The sequence below is a fragment of the Pantherophis guttatus genome, chromosome 7, assembly GCF_059756535.1.
Source record: "Pantherophis guttatus breed Tessera chromosome 7, ASM5975653v1, whole genome shotgun sequence".
Classification (NCBI taxonomy): Eukaryota; Metazoa; Chordata; class Lepidosauria; order Squamata; family Colubridae; genus Pantherophis; species Pantherophis guttatus.
The window spans coordinates 55,896,780-55,922,226 of record NC_142069.1 but is presented as its reverse complement, the minus strand read 5'-3'; the positions used below and the strand labels follow the sequence as shown (position 1 = coordinate 55,922,226).

At 43.2% G+C, this 25,447-nt stretch overlaps 1 protein-coding gene and 1 long non-coding RNA gene across 31 annotated transcripts in view; one reads left to right on the top strand and one right to left on the bottom strand.

Annotated features, from left to right (window-relative positions):
- The window catches only part of NRCAM (neuronal cell adhesion molecule), a 363,078-nt gene that overhangs the window by 241,932 nt on the left and 95,699 nt on the right, over positions 1–25,447 (bottom strand). The window lies entirely within an intron of this gene.
- Positions 1,651–2,465, top strand: LOC148112856 (uncharacterized). Its single transcript, XR_015728758.1, has 2 exons — positions 1,651–1,740; positions 2,299–2,465. It is a non-coding gene; the product is annotated as an uncharacterized LOC148112856 (long non-coding RNA).

The following is a 25,447-nucleotide window of genomic DNA, read 5'->3' as shown; positions in this document are numbered from 1 at the left end:
GAGGGAATACTGTTATTTTGGTCGTGACAGACCTGTTTTCAAAACAGGCACATTTTATACCTTGCCAAAAGATCCCAATTGCTAAAAGTTTAGCCAAATTATTCCTAATACACATTTATCGACTTCATGGAGCTCCACAAAGGATCATCTCCAACAGAGGGGTTCAATTCACCTCCAAATTCTGGAGGGCATTTTTGGACTTACTTGATACAGGTCAGGGGTTGAGCTCCTCTCACCACCCGTCTACTAATGGAAATTCTGAAATTTTGAACTCAGTGCTAGAACAATATCTAAGATGTTTTATTAATTTTCAACAGGATAACTGGACTGAACTTTTGCTTTTTGCTGAAGTTGCGTTTAATAATGCTGTACATTCAAGCACTGGGTTTACCCCTTTTAGAGTAGCGACAGGCCAGGATTTCAGTCCCATGCCTAAACTACCCATAGAAGAACCCATCATGCCCTCACTTAAGGAGTGGATGGATAATTTGCAAAACACATGGCCAGTGGTTAGATTAGCCTTAAAGGAAGCTAGAGAGACTTTTAAAATTCAAGCTGACAAGAAAAGGATGGAACCCAAACCTTTTCATGTTGGAGACAGAGTATACTTATCTAGAAAATTCCTGAAATCATTACAAGCATCAAGGAAACTAGGGCCAAAGTTCATTGGACCTTTCCCCATCACTAGAGTCATCAATCCAGTAGCAGTTGAACTACTCCTTCCAAAAACACTCAGGCAAGTCCACCCAGTATTCCATATTAGTTTACTCAAGCGAGAAGTAATTTCATCCCTCAGACCACCTGCATCTACACCACCTGTGCCCATCATGATTGAAGGTGACTAACACTTTGAAATCAAGGAAATCCTTGACTCTAGGATCCACAGAGGGAAAATCCAATACTTAGTCGCTTGGAAACATTTACCATCAGCACACAACGAATGGGTTGCTAAACATTCACAATGTGCTGCAGAAAGCTGCAAGTTGTTCTGAAAGTCTACTTCAAAATGTGTCAACACTTCAAAGTGGAAGTATAGGAACAATGAAGTGGATCACAATGGGAATGCGACTTATGAATGAGTTTCACATGTATTCTAAAAGTGAAGCACAACCTTCTTCTGTTTTTATAAAATGTAAGTCTTATTCAGTGGTGAAATTGAGCCAGTTCTATCTAGCTCAGACAAACCGGTAGTGCTGGTGGCAGGAGGCTCCACCCACACACCTGGATGTCATCACGTTCCATTTTTTACCCTCTGCGCATGCGCAGAAGGTCCTGCGCATGCACAGAGGTGTTGTGCGCAAGCATAGCACGAGTGCACTCACATTTGTGAACCGGTAGAGAAGATAAGTAAATTTCACCCCTGGTTTTACTGGATAAATCATAGGCATTTGTGGACTACCAGCAGAGAACTTAATGTTTTAGAGTAATTTGCTTTCTTACCAAGTTTTGAAATTGATATTGGCCAAATTGGGTAAATATGTGTATGTAATAATCCTTACAATGCCTTCCAAAAAAGTTATACTAACACAAATAAGTATTGGAATGAAAAGCATGCTTGAAAATACTATTTAATTATTCAATTGCTTATATTGCTTATTTGTTTATATAGGGAGAATAAATCATTGGTAATCAAGAAAACATAGGGACTGCATTATCAAGTCAGATCCTTCCAACTGCTCCTACCCTACTATCTCCTTTTCCAGGAATGCACAAACATGGCTCAGGAGCTGACAGTGATAGGTAAGGCCAGAGATTCCAGTTTTATTCTCTTTTTGTTCAAAAACTAAGACAAAATTAAGCAGTTGAGTAACAATCAATTCTTATCCAAATAGATATATAAATAAGTTACCTGAAACTTAATAGGAAATGGCTCAAAAAAAGTATGAATTTTTTCGCGGCTAGCAAATATTAGTTTTTGATTTTAGGCAATTACCGGTACTTACTGCTTTCCAATTTAAACAACTTCTCTCTGCATTACAATTATAAAGTTACAGTGCTAGACAATGTACTATAAGGGATCTTCACAATGCTTGGTGGCCAGGAGGTAAGCTGAGGAGCCAGGGTGCCATGGGAGCTGCCGCTCTGCCAGAACCTCTGCACCCACCGGAATGGCAGCCCCGACATGCAGCTGTGCATTGGGGCTGACACTAGAACTTGATAATGGAGATTTTCAAGCTTATGACATTTGCAAAGACCACGTATGCTAGATGTGCCCAATCAACCAGGATAATCCAAGATGATGCAGTAGCCTTCAGCTGGTATTTGCTCTTTCTTTGTTTTGTTTTGTTTTTTTACCAGGATTATACGCCCAGGCAAAGAGAATGAAAATGCTGTTCCCTTTCTGCAATTTGAGGAGCACAAAACCACCTTAAATTTGTACCAATAATTGGCCTAGGAGTTGCAAAGTATGTTCCAAGATTACAACAGCAAAAGACAAGCCAATAAAGTATTTGTTTAAAATACAATTAGAGTTCATCAAAAATATAAGTATTAAAGGAGGGGGAAGGGGGAAGAAACAGATGAGGGTTGGGCTTAAAAGAAAAGGATCTGGTTTTAAAAGAGGAAGTTAGACTGTGATTTTGTATCATGAAGAGGTTTCTATGGGCATCTAAGGGTGGTGGGCTAGGGATGAGAGTAAGATGAATGTGTCAGTGTGTGAGTTCATGAATTGGAATAGACATGGTAACAGGTCAGCCAATGGGGACTGTTTGGTGACTCAGATGGCTCGGAGCCTGGGCGTGGCTTAGCTTGACTGTTATGTATAAAAGAGTTGGTTTGTCCTTGCATTATTGCTCCTCTGTATTATATAGCTTCTGTGAATATTGCTTCTGTACTTCTGGATTCTGAGTTCTGGTTCTGGCTTCTGTTGTGTGGTATTGTATATAAAGAAGTTTCTTATATAAATGAATACTGCTGAATTATTTACTTGTGTGCTGTTGGACTGCTGCAAACTCTAACAGACAGACACTCTCCTCTGGGTGACTCCCTGCAGGGTGGGGAGAGCAGCTGGGCAGGGGATGCTTGGATGGAGATGGGGGGGGGAGAAAATTCGTGTATATTGAGAGCCGGTGTTGTAGCACCTGTTTGGCTTCTTCCTCTACTCTTGATGCATGTTGTTGGAAGGAGGGTCCTCTGAGAATGAGAGAAGTCAAAGAAGGGGATGGAGAGATTGGTTGGGTGGATAGGGCAAGACATAGTTTCTCAGTAACATCGGGTATGGGGAGATAGAATGGTGAGAGACAGGGAGCAAGCCACTCATGGGGAATGCGACCTCAGTGCCTTGTATTGGTTTTGCATTCTGCTCTCCTGAATTCAACCCATTTACCTGATCACCAAACTAACAGTGGCCTGGTTTTAGGCTGCTGTTTTTAAATGCCAGATCGATGTGTAATAAGGCTTGTGATGGAATGTGCACTTGAAGAAGTAATGGACTTCTAGTAGCACAGATCTTTCCCTGGAAGGAGAGAAGCTTAAATTAAGAGACTGCACAATTCTGAACGGGATGAAAGGAGTGGGGGCAGAGGTTCAGGGTAGCTACACCCTATAATCTCTTAGGAAGTAATTAGTAGAAGACTATAGCCATGATGGCAAACCTATGGCACGCGTGCCACAGGTGGCACGTGGAGACATATCAGTGGGCACACGAGCATTGCCCTAGCTTAGCTCCAGCACACATGCGCGCACCGGCCAGCTGTTTTTCGGGCCTTCGGGCCCCACCGAAAGTTGGAAAATGATCCATTTTCAGCCTCTGGAGGGTCTCCAGGGGTTGGGAAAGGCCGTTTTCGCCTTCCCCAGGCTCCTAGAAAGCCTCTGGAGCCTGGGGAGAGCAAAAAACGGGCCTTCTGGTCCCACCAGAAGCCAGCAAATAGGCAGTTTCCGGCCTCTGGAGGGCCTCCGGGGGTGGGGGTGGGAAAGGCCGTTTTTGCCCTCCCCAGGCTCCTAGAAAGCCTCTGGCGCCTGGGGAAGGTGAAAAACGGGCCTACCAGGCCATTGCTTGCCAAACGTGGGGGCAATGCAGGGGGTTGCGCGTGCATGCGTGGGGCTCATTGAATTATGGATGTGGGCATGCGCGTGACCCTCCTGTGCTCCCCCCGCTTTTGGCACACAACAGCAAAAAGTTTAGCCATCCCTGGACCATAGCTTTAGTTTAACAAGATTCTATCCATTAGGTATAAATAAAAAAATAGATTTCATTAAATTTCATTATTTTGTCTTTGGGCTTGGGCCTGATAGGCTCACCTTATGTTAATTTGCTTAGCACTGAGGTTGATCTGGCAATCTATCATCAAGACCTGGCTGAGACCAAAGGAAGAAATGTGCCAGGCCAGGTAGCAAATGTGGCACTAGCTTAGACTTCAGAGTAGAGGAAGTGGTGTGGCTGTTGTCATTACAAAATTTCTTGTTCCTAACATGGGTGTCACTCATCAAGTTCCCAATTGTGAAACCCTTTTTGTTAATGTGGGCTACAAGAATCGGTTGGAACTTCTTGTCACTGCGTTCTTTTATTTACCAGCTGAGCTCATCATTTCTGGACTATCAGACTTTCTGTACCTTGCCAAGAATTGTTATCAAAAGCTACTACGCATGTCCATCCACCCACATTCCTTCACACTTTTTCCTTTGTTCTCTTGCCAAAGGTCCGACTGCTTTTATTCAAAATGTAACAATTACTTTTCTTAGTTAGTGAGATATTTTATTTTCTTTATAACAAATAAATGAGTTTTATTAGAGAATACTTTCTTCGGGTTTTATTTCAGAATATTGCAACTTGGAGAAGCCACGATCCATCTCCTCTAATTAAATCAGGGTGATTGTTCCAGAGCCAAACATGGGATTAATCAATACCCTGACATCTGGTAGCAGACGGATGGTTGATTTATGGCTTTTTTCCTTCTTTGTTATTTCTGATAAGAGCGCATAGGCAATTAGTTTTTAGCTATTGAGGTACGCTAATTATTTTTGCTAAGATTTATTTATTTATTTATTTATTTATTTATTTATTTATTTATTTATTATTAAATTTCGATACCACCCTTCTCCCTGAGGACTCAGGGCGGGTACAGCCAAAATTAAAAAACATGCAGTACAAATATTAAAAAACAATTAAAAGATATATAAATTTGGCCCAATTAAAACTCACAACCAATTAAAACCTTTTAAAATTTCTTCTTAAGCCAGCCCGGCTTGCTTAAAAAAATGGGTTTTAAGGGCACGGCGGAAGGCACTGAGGTCTTGGATCCTCCTTATCTCTGGGGGCAGCTGATTCCAGAGGGTAGGTGCCCCCACAGAGAAGGCCCTCCCCCTGGGGGTCACCAGCCTGCACTGTTTGGCTGATGGCACCCCGAGGAGGCCCTCTCTGTGGGAGCGCACGGGTCGATGGGAGGTCGTCGGTGGCAGCAGGCGGTCTCGAAGATAGCTAGGCCCTATGCCATGGAGCGCTTTAAAGGTGATAACCAACACCTTGAAGCGCACCCGGAAGACCACCGGGAGCCAGTGCAGCTCACGCAGGAGCGGTGTTACATGGGAGCGCCATGCTGCTCCCGTCACTACCAGCGCCGCTGCGTTCTGGACCAGCTGGATCCTCCGGGTGCTCCTCAAGGGGAGCCCCATGTAGAGAGCGTTGCAGTAGTCAAGGCGAGAGGTGACGAGGGCATGAGTGACTGTGCACAGGGAATCCCGATCAAGAAAGGGCCGCAACTGGCGAATCAGGAGAACCTGACAAAAGGTCCCCCTGGTTACAGCCGTCAGATGTTCCTCCAAGGACAGCTGCATATCCAGGAGGACTCCCAGATTGTGAGCCCTCTCTGTGGGGGCCAACGACTCGCCCCCAATAGTCAGTGATGGAGTCAACTGACTATATCGGGATGCCGGGAGCCACAGCCACTCAGTCTTGGAAGGGTTGAGCTTGAGCCTGTTTCTCCCCATCCAGATCCGCACAGCCTCCAGGCACTGGGACATCACTTCAAGGGCATCGTTGGGGTGGCCTGGGGTGGAGATGTACAGCTGGGTGTCATCAGCGTACTGGTGGTATCTCACCCCAAAGCCACGGATGATCTCACCCAGCGGCTTCACATAAATGTTGAACAGAAGGGGCGAGAGGACCGATCCCTGCGGCACTCCACAAATGAGGCCTCGGGGTTGGCCTCTGCCCCCCTGCCAACACAAACTGCGACCAGTCGGAGAGAAAGGAGGAGAACCACCATAACACGGTGCCTCCCACCCCCAACTCTTCCAGCCGGTGCAGCATGATACCATGGTCGATGGTATCAAAAGCCGCTGAGAGGTCTAACAGGACCAGAACAGAGGAGCAACCCCTGTCCCGAGCCCTCCAGAGATCATCAACCAACGTGACCAATGCAGTTTCTGTGCTGTGCCCAGACCTGAAACCCAACTGGAACGGATCTAGATAGGATGTTTCCTCCAGGAATTGCGGAAACTGTCGCGCGACCACACTCTCAACAACCTTCGCCATGAAGCAAAGGTTGGAGACAGGACGGTAGTTGGCCAATATTGCCGGATCCAGGGACGGCTTCTTGAGGAGAGGCCTCACCACCGCCTCTTTCAAGGCGGTAAGGAAGTAACCCTCACTCAACGAAGCGTTGATAACACCCTGGAGCCAGCCTCGTGTAACCTCCCGGGAAGCCAGTACCAACCAGGAGGGACACGGGTCCAGTAAACATGTGGCCACATTAAGTCTCCCCAAAATCCTGTCCACATCATCGGGAGTCACAGCATCAAACTCCTCCCAGATAACATTCTCAAGTCTATTCCTCGTCACCCTGCCCTGATCTACCCAGTCACAGTCCAAATCCCCCCAGATCTGGGCGATTTTGTCATACAGGTATTGTCCGAAATCCTCCGCCCTGCCTTCCAAGGGATCCTCCCGCACTCCCGGATGGAGCAGGGAGCGGGTTACCCTGAACAGGGTGGCCAGACGATTCCCTGATGATGCAATAGAGGCAGAAAGGTAATTAAACTTTGCCGTCTTTATCGCCACTAGGTAGGCCTTAATATGCGACCTTACCAGTGTTCGATCAGATTCAGCGAGACTGGCCCTCCAACTGCTCTCCAGGTGTCTTTTCCGGCGCTTCATTTCCCTCAGCTCCTCCGTGAACCAAGGAGCCGCCCGGGATCGGCACCGGATCAGAGGCCGCAAAGGCACGACTCGGTCCAAGGCCCCACCAGCCGCCCGATCCCAGGCGGCTACCAGGTCCTCGGCCGAGTCATGTGCTAGATCCTCAGGAAATGGCCCAAGCTCCATCTGGAACCTATCAGGATCCATCAGGCGCCTGGGGTGGATCCATCTAATTGGGTCCGCCTCCCTGCGGCGAGGGGAAGCGGTTCGAAGATCAAGGCGAAGGAGCAAGTGGTCAGTCCATGACAAGGGTTCCATATCTATATCCCCTATAACAAGACACTCAACCTCTGGCCAGAGACAAAAATCAAGTCCAGAGTGTGACCTCCCCTGTGAGTAGGGCCATGAACTAATTGGGTCAGGTCCATGGCCATCATGGAAGCCATGAATTCCTGAGCCACCTCAGATGTTTCACTTACGGATGGCAAGTTGAAATCACCCATGACTAAGAGCCTGGGTGTATTTACTGCCACCGTGGCTATCACGTCGAGTAGCTCAGGTAGGGCTGTTGCCACGCGGCAGAGAGCCAGGTACGTAAGCAACAAGCCCATCTGAACCCCACGACCCCACCTCACAAAGAGGGACTCACATCCGGCTATCTGAGGCACAGTGGTCTCCCTCGGACCCAGATCCTCGTTAATAATAATCGCCACCCCCCTCCCCTCCCCTGGGCCCTCGGCTGATAGTATGCTCTGAAGCCTGGTGGGCACATTTCAACCAGAGGGACACCGCCCTCCGGACCCAACCAAGTCTCCGTAATACCCGCCAGGTCCGCTCCTCCCTCTTGTATAAGATCGTGAATGAGGGGGGCCTTATTTACCACGGACCTAGCGTTGCATAACATCAGCCGAAGGCCCAGATCCTGAGTGTCTAAGCCACCTAGTCTCCGAGAGGAGCCGTGGGGACCGGGGCAAGCAATTGCTCTCAGACAGCGAGTGCGAGCCCCCAACACATGATATGGTTCCCTGCTCCCACCATATCTGCCCCTCCCATCTACCGTGCTGATGGTACAGACCTCAGAGGTATCCTCCCCCATCCCTTTCCCAATCCCTCGACCAGCACCCCCCGAATCGTTACCCTGTGCCGGGCTCGGCTCTGACCCTGGTGGATTTCCCCCCCCCCAACCCCAAAGTCTTCTTCCCAATTTCTCTAGAAAGATCATTACAAACCCCCCTCCCAGAACCCCTTAAAATCTTTAAAAAATTTCCCTAGAAAACCCCACAAATTCTTCCTTGCTCCATGCCATCTCTCTGGACTCCAAAGTCCGTCATCAAGATAGGCCCTCGATAATGTGGAGGGCCAAACCTGCAAGAGGGGAGAATCTCACAGGGCGAGGAGTTCTGACACCGAATACATATAATCATCAGGGGAGCCAAAGTCCAAGGGTAGGGGGACCACCGATGTTACAAACATAGGGAAAATTCCAGTCCATGGTCAGGCCGCCAAGCTCCATTGTCCTCTCATGACAATGGCAAAGGAGGTGTGTATCATTCGACTCCGGAAGATGCTGAAGAAGAAGTAAAACAAATACAGAATGCATTTTGCCGAAGATATAGGTATCTCTGCTCTCACTAATGAAGAAGCGAAAAGAATTCTACAAAGGCTTCAGGAGGAAAATAACAGAAGAGCTGCTTTTGAAGGCGAAGCACTACGACTGAGGTCAGTAATTCCCCCTTCTAATTATGCAAGCTCTCAAACTGTCTCCCCAGAACCTTCTGAATTTGTAACGCTTGATGCAGAGCCAGATTTTCCACAAACGGCAAAGTTTTTTCACTCCCGCATAGAGAGAGAGGTAATTTACTATCCTCCTCAAAACTCTGAGATCACCCAGCGTGAGATGGCCATCAAATCCTACCGTGAGCATGTAAAATATTATGAAAATGAACTGTTTCGATTTAAGAGGGATTTGTTTATGCTGGAACAAGAAAAGGCAGAGCCCCGTGACTTAAGATTTTCAAAAAGCGCCATCTTGTCTTCTTCCTCAGAGCCAAAGACACACCCCCTGGTGGATTCTGTGTCAGGCCAATTAAAACAGAGAGCAGTGCATACGTCACATGAAAGTCTCCCTGATCAAGTTACACATAAACCTGCCACGCAGTCATTTCTTGTAACTGGGCTGCCCGAAGCTAAAGGTGCAGCACCATCTGCTGGCGAAAGTAATTTACTACAGGAAGTTGAAATGCCACAAGTGTTTCCATGGGCCCAAACTCCAACACCCCCTGGTGGTGCTGGTGTCTTTTTAGATGGAACACAACCATGCTTAATGCAGCAAAGGCAAATGACTGCATCTCCAGCAGGTCATGCTAATATTGCAGCTCAAGCACAAATGGCAGCTGGAATACAGCAGATTCCACTGCAACAGCCACAGCAGCTACAAATGCCTGCATATGTGCCACAGCCACAAGTGCAAATAGGGCCAGCTCCTGGTCCACCTCCAATGGCACAACCAAGACCATTTTTAGGTCCACAACAGGCACAGCAAATACCACAGGCATTTCTGCCAGCACAGCCAGCATACCAAATGCAGGCTCCTTACCAGGCATTTTCTGTCTCTCCACTAACTGGTGAGTCAAAACTAAAAATGTCAGGACACAATTATAAAGCCTAGGTCAGTGAGATTACACTATTGCTTCTTAGAGAAGGCACTCACTGCATGATTTTTAACCCTCCTGCTCAGCCTTGGACTTTTGCAATAAGAGATTTAGAGATAAGGGCTCGCACAACATTATTGATGTCCATGGATACTGAACTGCAGGTCACTTTTCCACCAAATACAACAGCCCGACAAATTTGGGCTGAATTGGAAAATTGCTACAGGCCTGTCTCAATTGAATCTTCATGTTTACTCATGTCTGAACTCCATGGTTCGAGATTGAAACCTGGTGAACAAATTGGAGGACATTTGACCAAACTGAAAGGTCTGAGAACAGAATTGAGAGAAAGAGGCCATAACATTGAAGATATTCAAATGATCAGCATCATTATTAACTCTTTGAATTATGAATGGAAAGATGCTGTTACAAAAATTAACCAAGTCCCTATTGCTCAACACACAGTGGACAATGTCTGTAGACTTTTAATTGAGGAAGAGGCATTCATGTTGGCCACGCCACATTTGAGAGGACCACCCACATCAAAAGCTCCAGCTAGGCACCCCTTCCGAAGAAGGACCTACGCTCCAAGGATGCCAAGGTGCGACACCTGCAATCGTGTGGGACATGCTCCCGTCACATACCAGCCCAGAGGAGCAGATTCCAGAGGCAGAGGCAGAGGCAGAAGACAAGGTCATTGTGGTCCCCGGCATGATCCACAAACTCCACTCGCCACACTGGCTTTAACCAATGATCCACAACCTCAACCAGAGTACGACAGACGACTCCTGTGGACTTTGGACAGTGGTGCAGCATTGCATGTTACCTACAGAAAGGAACTTTTCACAGAAATGCACGAGCCTGAGCCTGAACTACGTGAACTTTATTCTTTTTCAAATCATCCTTGTCAGGTCAAAGGAAAAGGAACTGTTTATGTTGAAGAGCTCGATGCATTCATTCCTGATGTTTATTACATACCAACAGCAACCAGTAATTTGCTTAGTCAGTGTCACTTGTCTAGAATGTTAAAATTCCAGGTTTACCACCTTGAAAATGCAAGTTACATAGTTAAAGATGGAGATATTGTTGCTGGAACCATATTAATTGGTGATGTTTATTACTTAAAGCCAAAGCCTAAACCGCAAACACAGGCAAGTATACAAACTCAAAAAGGGAGAGCACAGGCCCAGAGAGAGATGCTTCAGTGAGAGATCCTGTTGCTACCCCTAAGGCTCCTAAAGCCAATGAAAAGAGAATTGGTAAACAGGTTGCTCAGAGCAAGCCTGAGGTTCCGCATAAAAATGTTAATGTTGAGAATTCACTAACAGGTAAACCTTTGCATTCTAGGTGTATCCACAAATGGCATAGAAGATTGGGGCATGCCAGTTTCCGTGTTCTTAGGAAGATGCCGGAGTTCGCAAAAGGTTTGGATCTAAAGGGGTGTAAGGTGTTTTTGGATTGTGCTGTCTGCAAAAAGGCCAAATTCAAAGCAGCAGCCATTCCCAAACATGCTACACACCTGTCAACATGCATTTTTGATTTGGTTCACACTGACATAGTTGGTCCTTTCCCGCCATCATTTGGTAGTAGAAAATATTTTCTAACAATTGTTGATAATTACTCTAGATATGGATATGTATATCCTATGAAAGAAAAATCTGAGACCTTTCAGATCTTTAAAGACTTTGCAGCCCTTGTTTCTACCCAACACCAAGTTCGCATCGCCAGAATCCAGAGTGATTGTGGTGCCGAATTCATGTCTCAGCGTTTCCAGGACTGGATGCGTAAGAATGGAATTATTCATGAGACGTCGGCCCCTTACACACCGGCTCACAATGGAGTCGCAGAACGAAGACAAGGGATCCTGCAAACCATGATGCGTTGTCTCCTAGAAGACGTCAACCTTGGTAAGATATACTGGGGTGAAGCTATAAAATATGCAAATTACATTGTCAACCGTACTTGGAGCAGTGTAACAAATCAGACTCCTTTCTTCATGTTGTATGGCTAAAAGCCCGATCTTAAAAACATCCATATTTTTGGTTCATATGCTATGGTGAACATTCCCTTAGCTCAAAGAAGAAAAGGAGGTCCAACAGCAAAGAGACTGAGATTTATGGACATTGATGATAACTCAAAATGGAGCAAATTCATTGACTCTAAACATGTAATTGTGATTTCCCAATCTGCTAATTTTGAGGAAGATATTGACTGGTCCAGGATTCATTCCAATGATCCTGGAGTTTATTTTCCTAGAGATGATACTGCTGATGCCATGCAGATTGATGATCAAGATTCCACTAGTTCTTCTCAACCCGATGTTCCGTCTTCGCAAGCCGCGGATGCTGACGCTAGCGACGAAAGTGAGGACGAGGACGAAGCAGAAGAAGAATGGACTGTTGTTCCAAGACGTTCCAAGAGATCTCTCCAAAAGGGATCTCTCCACAACAATATTCTTGGCAACTGACAAAAGCACCCTTGCCTTTGATTTGCAATGTTACACTTCCACCTGATACGTTCTCGCAAATCAAACATCTTCCTGATTCAGAGCAAGACAAATGGTATGAAGCAATGCAGGTTGAAATGGACAGTCTAAAGAAACTTAAAGTGTTTACACCTGCAAAACCTCCAGCAAACAAAAAGGTCATTGGCACTCGATGGGTCTACAGAATCAAAAAGAAACCAATGGTGAGTCATTGTACAAGGCCAGACTCGTAGCTCAAGGTTTCGCTCAACGTTATCCTGAGGACTACACAAATACCTACTCACCGACAGTCAGAACTGAGAGTGTAAAAATTGCTTTAGCAACTGCAACTATCCTTGGTTTAGAAGTTTTTCAATTCGATGTTGACACGGCTTATCTACATGCAGACCTAGATGAAGAGATCTAAGTGAGAAGTCCTCCAGGATTCCGACAGCAAGAAGGGGATACCTGGTTTCTAAACAAAAGTCTTTATGGTCTGAAACAATCTGGTTTAATGTGGTACTTAAGTCTTACTGACAAACTAAATTCAATGGGCTTTATTAAGTCCGAAACTGATGAGTGCGTGTTCACAAAAAGATCTAACAATGCATATGATATGGTTCTTGTTTATGTTGATGATATTGTTTATATTGATCCAAATAAGCAAATGAGTGAGATTTTTGCCAAAGCTTTGCAGAAATACTTCATATTGAAATCATTAGGTCATATTAGCACTTATTTAGGTGTTCAGATTGAAAAAACACAGAAGGGGTTTAGTCTTTCACAAGAAGATAAAATTGAACAAATTTTGCATCATTGCAACATGAAGGATGCTAACACAACAAAGACACCCATGCAAACAGATTTTCACAACTTGACACAAGAAGCAAGTCCTGAGTTCGAAGATCAAACACTTTATCGTTCAGTCATTGGGTCACTATTGTACATTAGTAGTTGGACCAGACCCGACATTGCACTTAGTGTTAATCTCTTATCTCGACACATAGATAAAGCAAAACAGTTTCATTGGACATGTATTAAGAAATTATTGAGATACCTAAAATACACTAAACACATGAAATTATTGTTAGAACCAACACATACTGATTATGCAGAATTATGTTGTTATGCAGATTCTGATTGGACAAGTGATAAGAAATCACGTAAAAGTACTTCAGGTTATATGATGTTCTTAAATGGATGTCCTGTTTATTGGCAAGTACGTAAACAGAATTTTGTTTTTTGTTCATCTACTGAAGCTGAATATGCTTGTGTTTCAGATGCATGTAATTCTCTAACTTGGTTTGATGCTTTAGTCACAGATATCTGGACGCACCCGATCCGACCGATCACCGTGATGGAAGACAATGAATCGGTGGTTTATATTTCTGAATCACATTTCACAGGTTCTAGGTCCAGACACATTGACATCCGTTATCAAAATATAAAACATTTAGTGAAAAAAGGTTTTGTTAAAATGCAATATGTATCTACACATGATTAAACTGCTGACATCCTCAACAAACCACTCCCAGCAGCTCAACACGAGTATCTGCGAAAGAAGATGTGCCTTATTTGATGATGTACTGATGTTTCGCGCAACTGGCAAAGAAGGGGAATGTCACTGCGTTTTTTTATTTACCAGCTGAGCTCATCATTTCTGGACTATCAGACTTTCCGTACCTTGCCAAGAATTGTTATCAAAAGCTACTACGCATGTCCATCCACCCACATTCCTTCACACTTTTTCCTTTGTTCTCTTGCCAAAGGTCCGACTGCTGAGAAGCAGCCGGCACGAACTTTTATTCAAAATGTAACAATTACTTTTCTTAGTTAGTGAGATATTTTATTTTCTTTATAACAAATAAATGAGTTTTATTAGAGAATACTTTCTTCGGGTTTTATTTCAGAATATTGCAACTTGGAGAAGCCACAATCCATCTCCTCTAATTAAATCAGGGTGATTGTCCCAGAGCCAAACATGGGATTAATCAATACCCTGACACTTCTGCTCTTGTACCAGCCTCCCTGTCCAAGCTTCTAGTCCATACTGCAAGGTTGGCAGCTGAGTTTTCCAGGTTTATGGTACTGGGAAAATTTAACCTCACTTCCCTGGGAGTGGGGTCAGAGGTAGGATCTATGGAAACCAAATCATCCATGGCAGAAGTCACCAACTGGTGGTCCACAGACCACTGGTGGTCCACGAGAAAATTTTGGTGGTCCGCAGCATACCCAAGCTGCTCCAAGATGTTTGGGCTGGTGAATTTCAACACTCAGGACAAACATTGAATATGGCAATGCTCCAGTATGAACCAGATTGCAAATGACTCTGTTCTTCCTCAACTGTCAATTTTCCCCCTCCCAATTCCCCAAATAAAGGTATACAACAAATTGCCTATTTGTTCCCCTCTCCCTCTGATGACAGAATGCTGGCAAGGCACCAAGCAGAAGCTGGTGATTTTGATATGCTATCCCCCTTGAGAGGGACATTAGTTCTGGCAAACAAACAGAAAGACACAACATATAAAGGAAACAAGATGGAAATATAGTTAGAGTATGGTGCTATTTCAGTTTATCATGATACTGGTTGTGGAAACATTTGACAGGTTTGACTGCTTTAATGTGTTTAAGGTCCACTCATTCAGAAGGAGGGAAGTCCTTCCAAGCTACCAAGTACTGAGGTTTTCCTCAGTGTCTACGGTAATCTAAAATGTTCTTAATTTCAAAATGTTGTTCCCCTTTGACCATAAGTGGTTTGGGGGAGGGGGTATTGGGCGTAGTGGGGGTTGAGTTTCCTGTTTCAGTAGGCTACAATAGAAAATCAGGTGAATGAGCCTAAGGGACTTCGACAGTTCAAGCTCAACTATTACTGGGTTGATTATTCTCTTGATGGGGAAAGCGGCAATGTACTTGGGTTACACTTTCTAGAAGGCTGCCTGGATTGTAGGTATTTGGTTGATAGATGGACCCAGTCTCCTATTTTAAATCTTTGGGCTTTGTTCATTTTTTTGTCTGCATGTTTTTTCTAAGTCTCTCTTGCGTCCTCCCAATGATTTCCTGACAAGAGGACATGTGTCTTGAAATTGGGCAACAAAGTCTTTTAGGGACAAGATGTGGGGGGGGTGATCTGGGCAGCTCAGGCATGGTCCCAAAGTCCTATCCTGGCCACTTTGAAAGGAATGAATCTAGTGCTGCTATGTACAGAGTTATTATAGGCTACCTCAGCAAATGGCAAGAGGTCTGTCCAACTGTCCTGCTGGTAATTTATGTAGCACCTCAGGTACTGTTCTAGCACCCCATTAGTACGCTCACAACTTCCATTCGTTTGAGGATGATGAATGGAATTGAGCCATTGTGATGTCCTAAGCTTTAAAAATTCCTGCCAAAATTTGATGGTAAATTGCACTCTGCGGTGAGAAATTATTCGTTGTGGAGTGCTGTGTTGTCTATAGATGTGATGAATGAACAGCTTGGCTAAGGTGCGAGCAGAAGAGACTTTTTACCAGGACACAAAATAGAATTGTTTGGAGGGGAGGAAGCTGACGTCACTTCAGGACAGTCAGAGGATTCTGGTGCTCCAGGATCGCTGCTGATAGCCCCGCTGCTAGACGGACCTTTTTGGACGTCATAGTCTTGTTTTGACTGTGATAGTGGAGGGCACATCCTGACGATCCCAAGGATATCGCAAAGTCCCTGGCTGATCCAGGAGAAGCCCTTTTTCTCACAGCGGGGTGGCAGCCATTCTGGCTGCTGAAGCTGTGACAGCTCCAGGAGAGAATTTGAAAGACAATGAGCCAATGCGGTGAGAGAGCTTAACTTTAACTATACAAAGAACACCCTGCTGTGAAATGATAAGAGAATTGAAGATTAAAAGAAACTAAGTAGCGAATTTAATTAGGACTTGTTTTTTTTCCCCCCAAACTATCTAATTTGGTAGACTTTAAAACTCAGTTTTACTAAGGATCGAGACTGGATTGAAAAAGATTGACAAACTAAGAGGCTAACATTGGCAAACCTTTGTGCCTTTTCCTTTTAAAATAATTTTTCTTTGGGATTGCATTTTTTTCCTCTTTTTGTTTTCTTTCTTTTTATGCTTTTACAGTAAAGTTTAAACTTTAAAATTACTATTTTACTGACAAGGAAGTTTGCAATCATAAGCTGCAGAAAGGAGAGGAGAGTGTGTAATACTGCCATCTGTTGGAAAAGAAACTTTGTTATTTGTTTTGATACAAGTAACAAGTTGAGAAGATTAACCCAAGGACTCTGAACCTACTGGCTGATAAGATTGTTGTGAGAGCATCTGAGGAAGTTGGAACTATTTGTATTGTTTACCTAGGTGCTCCTTGTGGATCTATAAGAAGTAGGAGTCCGGAAACATTGTAGAAGAAATTGGAACCTCTTTTGATTTTTATTATTCTTTCCTGCCTTGGTTAAGTGATAACTCTCTGTACATCTTTACTGCATAGATATGTTCAATGGACTTTTTTTTCCTCTTTTACATAACTGAATTGGATTAAGGCGACCAAGAACCTGAAGATTGATTTTTTATTTTTGAGTTTTGAGTTTTTATTTTTTGGTCTTTTTTGGGGGGGCTTTCTTTTTTCCTTTCTTCTTTTTTCCTTTTTTTAAACTTCTTTTTTTTTTATTCTTTTGGCCCATAAAAGTGGATTAGGGTCTTGAAGAACCTGAAGAATTGTTCCATTTCTTTCCTTTTTCTTTTCTTTCCTTTTCTTCGCTTTTTTCCTTTTTTTTTAACTTCTGATTGTTTTGGAGGTTTTTTTTGGCCTGGCTTTGGCCTGACCTTGGTTTTGGCTGATTACTGGAAAGAATGAGCAGAAAAGTAGGGACAGTGGGATCCTCTGCTACCACGCCTTCTCGTCACCATCTGGAGGACAGTGATCAATCCAGACCATGTTTCAGCAGGAGAAAGAGGAAGTGAGAAAGAGAAAGATATGACAATGCAAATGATTCTTCAAACAGTCCAAAGGATGGAACAACAACTGCTTAAGACAGATCAACAACTACACAAGACAGATAAAAAAGTGGCAAACATTCAGCAAGTGATGCTGAAATATGAAGAGAGATTGCAAAAGCTTAAGAAAAAGGAAGAGCAAAAGGAGAAAAAAATCAAAGATATGGATACAAGATTGGGAGCAGTTGAGCGAGATAGGAGTAGACTGATTGGATGGGAGATGGATAGATCAGAATTCTATCTCATTTCAAAATGTGGAAGAAGGGAGAGAATTTGGCTGGAATTATGATAGGAATACTGGCTGAAGCACTAGAAATCACCAAGAAGAAGATGATGGAGGACGTGGACGAGTTATATTGAGTGTATACCAGATATGCAATGTGTAATAACTTACTACGAGAAGTAAACATAAGATTTACTAAGAAATCAACTAAAGCACAAATACTTCAGATTGCCAGAGAAAAAACCTTGAAGTATAAGGAGAAAGAAATTGTGGTTTTGAAACAAATACCAAGAAAAGTGAGAGAGAGGAGAAGAGAATATCAATTTCTGACCAAAATACTACTTCAAAAAGGCGTGAACTATAGATGGCTAGTACCAGAAGGGTTAGTCTTAACGTGGCAACTTCAAAGATATAGATTGAATACAATTGATAAAGCGAAAGCATTTTATGAACATTTTTTGAAAGAGAAGGAAATGGAAATGGAAACCCAAACAAAAGTTGTGCCAGTAGAATTCCGAGAAGAGTTGGCAATGATTGAAGCAGTAGAAGGCGCAGTAGGAGGTATTGTGGAATATACGGAACAACAGGAAGTTAGATCAACTAGAGCAGCAAAACCTACATATAAAGTATGAACATGGAAGAAAGGAAATTAATTTCAATAAATATAAATGGACTTAACTCAGCCATTAAAAGAAAGGTCTTTCATAAATTAGAGAAACTAAAATTTGATATAATCTGTCTACAATTTATTTATTTATTTATTATATTTCTATACCGCCTTTCTCCCGTAGGACTCAAGGCGGTGTACAGTCAAGAAAAATATAGACACACAAACATCATAAAATTGCTAATTAAAATTATTACTTAGTTTGGTCAATTAAATAAAACCCAGAATTAGATAACATTTAAAAAATCATTCACATGTTTGCATGTTTAGCCCTGCCTGTTGGAACATCAGGGTCTTGAGGGCACGGCGGAAAGCACGGAGATCAGGGATATTCCGTATCTCCGGGGGCAGTTCATTCCAAAGGGTTGGAGCCCCCACAGAGAAGGCCCTCCCCCTGGGAGTCGCCAGTCGACATAATTTGACTGACGGTACCCTGAGTAGTCCCTCCCTGTGAGAACGAACTGGTCGGTGGGAGGCTATTGGTGGCAAAAGACGGTCTCGTAGGTACCCAGGTCCTAAGCCATGGAGCGCTTTAAAGGTGATAACTAACACCTTGAATCGTACCCGGAAGACCACCGGGAGCCAGTGCAGCTCGCGTAGGAGAGGTGTTACATGGGCGTAACGAGCTGCACCCATAATCACCCACGTGGCTACGTTCTGGACCAGTTGGAGCCTCCGGGTGCTTTTCAAGGGGAGCCCCATGTAGAGAGCATTACAGTAGTCCATACGGGAGGTGACTAGGGCATGAGTGACCGTGCGCAAGGCGTCCCGATCCAGAAAGGGACGCAGCTGGCGGATCAGGCGAACCTGATAAAAGGCACCCCTGGCCACGGCCGTCAAATGATCTTCTAAAGATAACCGTGAATCCAGGAGGACACCCAAGTTGCGGGCCCTCTCTGTGGGGAGCAAGATCTCATCCCCTATTGTCAGTGATGGTACCAGCTAACTATACCGGGACGCCGGAAGCCACAGCCACTCGGTCTTGGAGGGGTTGAGTCTGAGCTTGTTTCTCCCCATCCAGATCTGCACGGCCTCCAGGCAACGGGACATCACAGCAAGGGCATCATTGGGGTGGTCTGGGGTGGAGATGTATAGCTGTGTGTCATCAGCATACTGATGAACACTCACCCCAAAACCACGGATGATCTCACCTAGCGGTTTTACATAAATGTTGAACAGAAGGGGTGAGAGGACTGACTCTTGCGGCACCCCACAAATAAGGTGCCTCGAGGTCGACCTCTGCCCCCCTGCCAACACAAACTGTGAACGGTCAGAGAGGAAGGAGGAGAACCACCGAAGCACGGTGCCCCCTATTCCTAACCCCTCCAGCCGGTGCAGTAAAATACCATGGTCGATGGTATCAAAAGCTGCTGAGAGATCTAATAGGACCAGGATAGAGGAGCAACCTCTGTCCCGAGCCCTCCAGAGATCATCCACCAATGCGACCAATGCCGTTTCTGTGCTGTATCGTGACCTGAAGCCCGACTGGAACGGATCCAGATAGACAACTTCATCCAGGTATCGGGGTAGTTGTCGCGCCACCGCACTCTCAACAACCTTCGCAACAAAGCGAAGATTGGAGACTGGACGATAATTTGATAATATAGCCGGGTCCAGGGAAGGCTTCTTGAGGAGGGGCTTCACAACCGCCTCTTTCAAGGCGGCGGGAAAGACACCCTCACTCAGAGAAGCATTTATAATCCCCTGGAGCCAGCCTCGTGTAACCTCCCGGGAGGCCAGTACCAACCAGGAGGGACACCGGTCCAATAAACATGTGGCAGCGTTAAGCTTGCCCAGAATCCTGTCCACGTCCTCAGGAGCCACAGAGTCAAACTCTTCCCAGATAATGCTCTCAAGACCTGCCCCCGTCTCCTCCCCTGGATCTACCCAATCGGAGTCCAGGCCTTCCCGAATCTGAGCGACTTTATCATGCAGGAATTGTACAAAATCCTCAGCTCGACCCTTTAAGGGATCTTCCCGTACCCCCACCTGAAGTAGGGAGCGGGTCACCCTAAACAGCGCAGCTGGGCGGTTCTCTGCAGATGCAATAAGAGTGGAGAAGTAGCTAGACTTCGCCGCTCTTATCGCCACTAGGTAGGTCTTAATATAAGATCTCACCTGTGTTCGGTCAGATTCAGATCGGCTTGTCTTCCAATCGCTCTCCAGGCGTCTTTTCCGACACTTCATCTCTCTCAGCTCCTCGGAAAACCAAGGAGCTAGACGAGATTGGCATCGGGTCAGAGGCCGCAAAGGCACGACGCGGTCCAAGGCCCCAGTAGCCGCCCTGTCCCAGGCGACCACCAGGTCCTCAGTCGAGTCGTGAGCCAGAGTCTCAGGAAATGGCCCAAGCTCCATCAGGAACCTTTCGGGGTCCATCAGGCGCCTGGGACGGAACCATTTTGTTGGTTCCGTCTCCCTGCGGTGGGTGGAAGTGACTTGAAAGTCCATGTGAAGGAGAGAATGATCAGACCATGACAAGGGCTTGATGTCTATATCCCCTATTCTTAGATCATTCAGCCACTGATCAGAGACAAAAATCAAGTCCAGAGTGTGATTCCCCAAGTGGGTGGGGCCTTGAACTACCTGGGTCAGGTCCATGGCCGTCATGGAAGCCATGAACTCCCGAGCCGTCTCCGACATCTCACCAGCAGATGGCAGGTTAAAATCCCCCATAACAATAAGTCTGGGGGTTTCCACCGCCACCCCGGCTATAATGTCGAGCAGCTCAGGCAGGACCGCTGTTACGTGGCAGGGAGCCAGGTACGCAATCAGTAGGCCCATCTGAATCCCCCGACCCCACTTCACAAGGAGGGACTCACATCCAGCTATCTGAGGAACAGATAGATACAAGAAGTAGATATTAAAAAAAAATATGAACAATTATTGATACAACCTAAACTTGGAAAAAATTTTATATCATTGCCACAATGTAAAAAAAGAGGAGTGGTTTTATATATTAGAAATACAATTCCAGCTGAGCAAATATATGCAGATGAAGAAGGTAGAATTTTGATGGTGGAGATAACAGACAATAATATGAAAATCCTTTTAGTAGCAATATATGCTCCAAACAACGATCAAAGTGACTTTTATAGAAAACTACATATGAAGATAATTGAATTAGAAAATGACAACATATGTATGATGGGTGATTTTAATGGTGTTGTGGATGGAAATTTGGACTATAAAACACATAAAACAGCAAGAAATAGTAGAAAAATTCTACCGAAGTCCTTTTTTAAGATGACAGAGGAAATAAATTTAAAAGATGCATAGAGAGATAGAAATGGAAAAAATAGACAATACACTTTTTATTCAGACAGACACTCATCTTTTTTTTTTTTTTAAATTTGATTTATATGCTGCCCTTCTCCGAAGACTCAGGGCGGCTTACAATGTGCTCAGCAATAGCCTTCATCCTTTTGTATATTTATACAAAGTCAGCTTATTGCCCCCACAACTGGGTCCTCAATTTACCTACCTTAGAAAGGATGGAAGGCTGAGTCAACCTTGAGCCTTGGCGAGATTCGAACCCTGCAGTAATTGCAGGCAGCTGGTCTTAATAACCAGCTTAATAACAGGGTGCCTTAAACCCCTGTACTACCAAGGCTCTTGGTCTAGACTAGCTATGATATGGACAACAATGGAATTGACTTTGAATATAGAACAAATAGATATAGAAACAAACCTATGGGCATATCACAATCCTGTGATAGCTACTTGGAAAGGATGGAAAAGAAGATTCAGATGGACTTTAAATAATATGATTTTAAAAGAGAAAGATTTTGTACAGAAAATGGAAAGGGAGCTGGCTTTTTTCTTCAAGAATAAGAAAGAAGGCACATCAATACAAAATCTTTGGGACACGATGAAGGCCTATGCAAGAGGTTTAATAATGGACTACACAAAGAAGAGAAACTTTGAAGAAAAGACAAACACATAAATTATTGGAAGATGATTATAAGAGATTTGAAAAGGAACTCCAGAATTGCCCACATAAAAAAGAAGTTAAAGTGAAAATGGATACTATAAAGCATAACATGGACTTACTGGAGAAAGAAGAATTAGCCCAAAAAATTAGAAGTACTAAACAAAACTATTTTGAGAATGCAAACAAACCAGGAAGATGGTTAACATACAAGTTGAAAAAAGAAAGCGAGTCAAGAAAAATAGCACAGTTAATTGATGACCAGGGGCAAGGCAAATTTGCAAATAAAGAGATGGGAAAAATGATACAGGAATATTATAGACTTTATGAGAGAGAAAAGATAGAGGAGGAAAGTGTGACAAGATATTTACAGAAAGCAAATTTACCTCGGATTCCCAAAGATGTGGAAGAGATGTTAGAGGGGAATATAATGATGATGGAGTTAACAGAAGCAATTAAGAAACAGAAAAATGGAAAGGCACCAGGGCCAGATGGTTTGCCTGTAGACTACTATAGGACATTACAAGATTCTTTAAGTCTCCCATTATTAGAAGTTATAAATTAAGTGATGACGAAAAAGAAAATACCCAAATCATGGACTGAAGCATATATTACATAAAGGTAATATGATTCATAAAGAAGACACAGACCCACAACAAATCAAAAACTATAGGCCTATATCCCTGCTGAATTCAGATTATAAAATTTTTGCTTCAATACTGGCAGAAAGACTTAAAATATATTTAAATAACTTTATACACTCAGACCAAAATGGATTCCTTCCAAAAAGACAGATTATAGAGATAATATTAGAATAATTTTGGATACTCTGGAATACTATGAAGCCCATCCTGAAAAACAGATGGCTTTCATATTTTTAGATGCACAAAAAGCTTTTGATAATGTGAATTGGTGATTCATGCTGCTTCAAATGGAACAGATGGGCTTTGGCCGAAAATTTATTCAGGCAATAGAAATTATCTACCACAAACAAACGGCAAAAGTAATGATAAATGGAGAATTAACTGATTCTATTGAGATAGAAAAAGGTACCAGACAAGGATGTCCACTGTCCCGACTGTTGTTTATATTGACATTAGAAGTCTTAAATAGAAATATTAGAGAAGAAAAAGATATAAAAGGAATGAAAATTCAAAAAGAAGAATACAAATTGCAAGCATTTGCTGATGGCCTGGTCTTTATTACTGAAGAACCATTAACATCAATAAATACACTGGTAGAGAATATTGGAGAGTTTGGGAAAGTAGCTGGTTTGAAAATTAATAAAGATAAAATGAAGATTTTGACCAAAAATATGTTGACAAAGCAAAAAGAATTATTGATGGAGATATCAAAGATACAGGTCACTAATAAAGTTAAATACTTTTGACAGCAAGGTGTAGTACACTTAAAGAAAACAACTATAATAAACTTAAACAACAGATGGGGGCAGACTTGGCGAAATGGGAAAATTTGCAGCTCTCCTTGATTGGTAGGATATCAACTATTAAGATGAATATTTTGCCTAGAATTTTATATCTGTTCCAGACAATTCCAATTAGATTGGGGAAAGACTTTTTTGAAGATTTGAATAAAATGGTGTTAAAATATATTTGGCAGGGAAAGAAGGCAAGGATAAAATTAAAGTTATTACAAGATGCTAGAATGCGGGGAGGCTTTGGTTTACTTAATTGGGAACTTTATTATCAAGCAACAAGCCTGATGTGGATTAAAGAATGGATAACTTTAAGAAATATTAGATTATTGAATCTAGAAGGACATGATTTGTTGATGGGATGGCATGCTTTTTTATGGTATAGAGGAACAAAAATGCAGGGGTATTTTAGAAGACACTGCATGTGTGAGGCTCTGTAACTGAATTGGGAGAAGATTAAAAAACAACATTATTTGAAAGTTCCAGTCTGGGTATCTACAATTCAAGCATTTTCATATTCAGTAGTATTCAGAAGGGAACAAATTGTTAGATATAGTGAATTAATGGATGAAAAGGGTAAACTTAAAACAAAGCTAGAATTAGAAGAACAGGGTTTCAAGATGGATTGGTTTTCTTACTGGCAAATACGTTCTAGATATGAAGATTCTAAACAAGAAGATTTTTATAATGTTATGAGTAATTTAGATAAGATTTTAATGGGTTATGATGACTATGTGATTAAAAAATTATATGGATACTTGTTAGAGGTAGAATTGGAAGAAGAATAAGTTAAAGAGTCAATGATAGCGTGGGGGGAAACTTTGGTCATGGTATTGATTTAGAAAAATGGCAAAAATTGTGGTCGCAGAATTATAAAATGACAATGTCTACAGCATATAAGGAGAATTTGTATAAGATGTTTTACAGGTGGCTCCTACCCCCGACAAGGATAGCCAGAATGTTCAAGAATAAATCGGAGAAATGTTGGAAGTGTCATCAGACTCCAGGATCATATTACTATATGTGGTGGACATGTGTAGAAGCTAAAAGATATTGGACTAAGATACACATGTGGTTGGAAAAACTGACAAAGAAACATATTGACTTTAAACCAGAGATATTTTTATTGGGGATTTTACCAGAAACATATAACTGTTGTGGCCCGCCAGCGGCTAGCGCGGATTGCAGCTGATTCCGATGACGAGGAGGCTGGTTGGCCCTGCACCAGCAGCCTGTGCAGCTGGCGCTTGAGTCAGACGGTGAGGAGGCTGGAGAAGATGTGGTGCCAGAGGCAGGGATTCAGCCAGGGCCTTCAGAATCTCCAGAAGCTTCTTTAAGTGAAGAGGATAAAGAAGAGGAGCCTCTTCTCAATGCATGGGCACGCAGATCTGCCAAAAGGCAGGAGTGGTTCCTCAGGAGGAGGTCTCCTCGAGAGTAAGGCTTGGGGCTAATTGGCCACTCCCTTAACCTATTTAAGAAAGAACGCTGCTTGCAACAAGCTGTAGCGAACAACTTTAGTTCACTCTCTTTCGTGTCTGCAAAACTGCTTCTGGGCCTTCTGCCAACTCTAGTAAAACTGTGATTTACCTTAGCATTCTGGTAGGCTGTTAAGACAATTCATTAACAGCCTTTGAAATAATAAAGACTAAGTTATTTTGAGTAAATAAGCTTTGTAAAGAGTTTGTGTGTGCTGTGCTCTTTGGGGTTCGTAGCTGGGGCAGAACAATAACAGAGAATTGCAATATTTAATTGTGAATGTTTTAAGAGCGACTAGAATCGTATTTGCTAAAAATTGGAAAGGAAAGAAGTTACTTACTACCTGAAATGAGTAAATTGACATTTGAAATCAGAGAACAGGAAGATAAACAATATTATTTCATATGGGTTTTATCAATGGATAGATAATAAATCATGGAATTGAAGTATGAAATATGGGGTTGATGTAAAGATAAAATATCTGATTTTTTTTCTATAAAAGATATAAGTTTCTGTTATAAATTGGTATTTTAGAAATGGATTTATGCACAAGAGA